Source organism: Marmota marmota, unplaced genomic scaffold (genome assembly GCF_001458135.2).
Source record: "Marmota marmota marmota unplaced genomic scaffold, marMar, whole genome shotgun sequence".
NCBI lineage: Eukaryota > Metazoa > Chordata > Mammalia > Rodentia > Sciuridae > Marmota > Marmota marmota.
In genome coordinates this window covers 1-4,350 of record NW_026007098.1, presented here as the reverse complement: position 1 = coordinate 4,350, position 4,350 = coordinate 1, and the positions used below count along the sequence as shown (strand labels likewise).

The 4,350-nt window shown below is 36.8% G+C and overlaps 1 long non-coding RNA gene across 1 annotated transcript; it reads right to left on the bottom strand.

Annotated features, from left to right (window-relative positions):
• Positions 1-994: 994 nt before the first annotated feature.
• LOC125614786 lies at positions 995-4,319 on the bottom strand. Its single transcript, XR_007345351.1, has 2 exons — positions 4,233-4,319; positions 995-1,106 (listed from the first exon to the last, which is right to left on the bottom strand). It is a non-coding gene; the product is annotated as an uncharacterized LOC125614786 (long non-coding RNA).
• Positions 4,320-4,350: the final 31 nt, after the last annotated feature.

Here is a 4,350-nt window from a genome sequence, read left to right as displayed (position 1 = left end):
TTTTTTTTTTTTTTTTTTTTTTTGGCAGTGCTGAGGTTCAAACCCAGAGCCTCACACACGCTATGTGAGCATTCTACCACTTAAATATATTCTGCAGTCCATTTTTTTTCTTAAAAGTTCAATTATTCAATTGAAAAAAATGCATTTTAAAGGTATACTCATACATTGCTGGTGGGACTGCAAATTGGTACAACCACTATGGAAAGCAGTATAAAGACTCCTCAGAAAACTTGGAATGAAATCACCATTTCACCCAGCTATCCCATTCTTTGATTTAAATCCAGAGGACTTAAAATCAGCATATTACAGTGAGACAGCCACATCAATGTTTATAGCAGCTCAATTCACAATGATTTAACTATGGAACCAACCTAGGTTGGCCCTTCAGCAGATGAATGGATAAAGAAATCTGGTATATATACACAATGGAGTATTACTCAGCCATAAAGAAGAATAAAGTCATGATATTCGGGCTGGGGATATAACTCAGTTGGTAGAGTGCTTGCCTTGCATGCACAAGGACCTGGGTTCAATCCCCAGCACCACAAAAAAAACAAACAAAATTATAACATTCACCAGTAAATGGATGGTAGTGAAGACTATCAGGTAAATGAAACAAACCAATCCCAAAAAACCAAAGGCCAAATATTTTCTCTAATATGCAGATGGTAATTCACAATAAAGCAGGGAGCACTAGAGAAGAATGATGTTACCTTAGATTAGGAAAAGAGAAGTGAAGGAAGGGGAGAGGAGGGAATGTGGGGATAGGAAAGACAGTAGAATGAAACAGACATTATTACTTTATGTATATATGTGACTGACTGCACAACCAATATGATTCTACAACATGTACACTCAGAAAAAATGAGAAATTATATCCCATCTATGTATGATATATCAAAGTGCATAAATGCATTCTACTGCCACGTATAACTAATTAAAACAAATTTAAAAAAATTTTTTTAAATACACTTTATAAATGTAAGAAACATACCTGTTCTAGAATCATGGAGTGCTGAGAGTTCATTAATTTCTCAAATAATACCCTAGTTGAATTCAGATCAATCCCAGGGATTTTGGGACTTGTTTTAAAATGTTCATCAATCCTAAACAAAACAGAACAGAAAAATATAATAATCATAATCATAATCATCACCATCATCATCATCCCATAGCAAACACACTAATAAAAATCATAAAACAAGTAGATAAAATGCTTTGTCCATTCTGATCAGATTTAAATTTGACCTGGCAGACAAAAATCCAAAAGAATATCATACTTTGGGGAAGCCCAACAGAATATCTTCACAATAATACCTTTTTCAAAATGATTTTAAATTTTCAAGGAATGTTTTCCCTACAAGTCAAAGAATAAGAACAACCATGTCAGGCCGAGACAACCTTGAAGTTCATAAACAAACATTAATTCCTAGATTTACTTTTTGTGTTTTTTGTCTTTCTCTGGTCTAGTTGTAGATGCTGTGGTTAGATGAAGAAAAACATTGCCTGTGCAAACTGGCCCACTCATCACAAAAGGCAAGCACAACCTTCTTCCTGAAATTCCTTAATGCATTTAACATAACAATCTGATCTACAACAAATGCAAAGTTAATGTCTCTCTCGGTTAACAGAAGGGATACAATTACGTTCACCCAAAAACTAATTTCATAGCAAATGTTTTTAACTTCCTGACAATGAAATCATTTTTCCAACCTTAAACAGTCAGCCTTTCAGAGACTTAGAGAATGTCTCTTAAATTCCTACTCTTGAACATACTGCATTTATTAATTTACAAAAGAGATATTTGAAAACAGGCTTCTGTTTATTAATAATCAACACATGCAGAAAGTTTTAGCACTTTTCTGACAGTTCTGTTACAATTTCTGAAGATATGTTTTCTAACACTGAAGAAAATCATACATATCACAACTTAAATGGTCAAACCAAGAGGAATTTCTTAGACTTTCTTTGTTGGACCTTTTATTGTTCTAAAAATAAGTCTGTCCCAAACTAATTCTGGTGTTCCAAATGTAACCTTACATATACTTAGAGGTACTTTCTACTATGCTGTTAAGAAAAAACAAAATCCTTTATCTATATGTATATACTGATTTATGAAATTGGTTTCCTATGCATATACTAGAAGAGCAGCCTTTCTGAAATAGCACAAATGTCAGTTTTTTAAAAACCTTTACCCACAACTGTAATGAATACATGATCTATGGATGAATAACCCAAGAAGTCTGGACAAAAGCTATTCCCAATCTTCATAAAAGCTATCCTTCTAGAATAGGGTTTTCACCCTTGATTGTCACTGACTCTGGGAGCCAAACAACTCCATGTTGGTCAGGTGGGACTGTATGATGTTTAGCAGCATCCCTGGCCTCTTCCCACTATATCCAAGAAAACACACCTCTCCACTGCAACAACCACAAACGTCAGCAGACATTGCCAAATGTCCCCTAGGGAACAAAGCCACACTGGTTGAGAACTGCTGCTCTAAAAGACCAACATCAGCATAATCGAGAATACCTTTCACTAGAAGAAAAGCTTAATTATTAAACATGAAATGAATTGAATGATCCCATTCCAGCTGCCCTAATATATGAGTAACTGACTGAAATATCTAACTGTAACTGCAGAGAGTTTCTGAAGTGACCATTTGTTGGGTTGTGTCTGGTTAATTTTAGATGTCAATTTGACTGGATTATGGGATGGTAACTGGTAAAGCACTATTTCTGGGTATGTTTGTAAGAGTTTCTGGAAGAGACTGGCTTTTGAATCGGTGAACTTTGTAAGGAAAATTCACCATCAACCAATGTGGGCAGGCACCATCCAATTGGCTAAGGACCCAAACAGAACAAAAAGGCAGAAGAAAGGCAAATTCACTGTCTCTCTATTCTGGAACTAAGACAACCTTCTTCTTCTGCCCTTCCATAGCCAAACTCCAGGTTCTTTGGTCTCTGGGCCTTATACCAAAGGCTTCCCAGGTTGTAAGGCCTTCAGCCTCAGACTTAGAATTATTCCATCAGCTTCCCTGGTTCTAAAGCCTGAGACTGAACCAGTCTACTAGCTTCCCTAGTTCTGTAGCTTGCAGAAGGCACATCAGGAATGTCATCTCAGCCTCCATAATCATATGAATCAATTTCCACAGTATATCCCCTCTGATCCATCCATCCAATTTGTTCTGAACCCTATAGTGTGGATCTTGAGAATGTCCCCCAAAGATATATGCATTGAAGATTTTGTCCCCAGCCTGTGGTGCTACTGGGAGTGGTAGAACCTTCAGGAGATGAAGTCAACTGGAATAAAGTTAAGTCATTGGGGCCATGCCTTAAAGAGAATATTAGGACCCCAACCCCTTCCTTTCTCTCTCTTTTGCTTCCTGGCCACCAAGAGGTGAGTAGCTTCCTCTGTTACACTCTCCTACTATGCTTCCTCACCATGAGACCAAAAGCAATGTAGCCAACTGCCCATGGACTAAAAATCATTTAAACCACGAGTCAAAATAAACCTCTCCTATTTTACGTTTGACTACTGATTATTTGTTACAGTAATGGACAGCTGACCAACATACTCATCTTCAAGTCTCATTAGTCTGATTACTGGCAGAAAAGGACTGACAGATGATCAGGATTTGGTAGCATCAAAGATCCAAACCCATGACAAAACTCTTTTGATGAATCATGTTCTTGAGAGGGATATTTGCAGAAGGAATACAACCAAACAAATGTTCTATTTGTTGCCTGTGGAGCTCAGCCTCAAATATAATTTCCCAGTGAGCTGGGCTGAACTGGAATCCAAGAAGCCACTAAGTTTCTTTGGAACTCTTCCCTAAACTTACTCCTTTTGAGAAAAGAAAAAACAAAATGGTAAAGCAAACCAAAGAAAACAAGGAAATTATTTAAAGATTAAGAGTTTACTAACAGTAAAGCACAGATCTTGGGGCTAACATTTTAGAATATCCTGAAATTCTGACTTTGAATTACACCAATTCTTCCTGAGATATAGTCTTTCTCATTAGCAATCTGCTTCTCTGCCAAACAGGCGTGATTCAGCATTGTCCTTCCTGATCTCCTCTCATTCATCATTCTTAGGCAATCCAATTTTTGTGGAGAGCATCAGTTTTTTCACTGAATTAAACCCAACTACTGTCAAAAAGAAAAAGTCTTTTTCACCTTTTGGTAAGTGTTTGCATCAGATGTGGGTTTTTTTCAGACTAAGTCACTTACTTTTTTTCAAGAAAACTTCCATTCCAACAGGCTGCAGAAGATAATATCTGAACAACGCCACTGCTCCAAATATGAGGTAAAATTTTCTTTTGACTATCACTTGGGGGTGAAATATTGG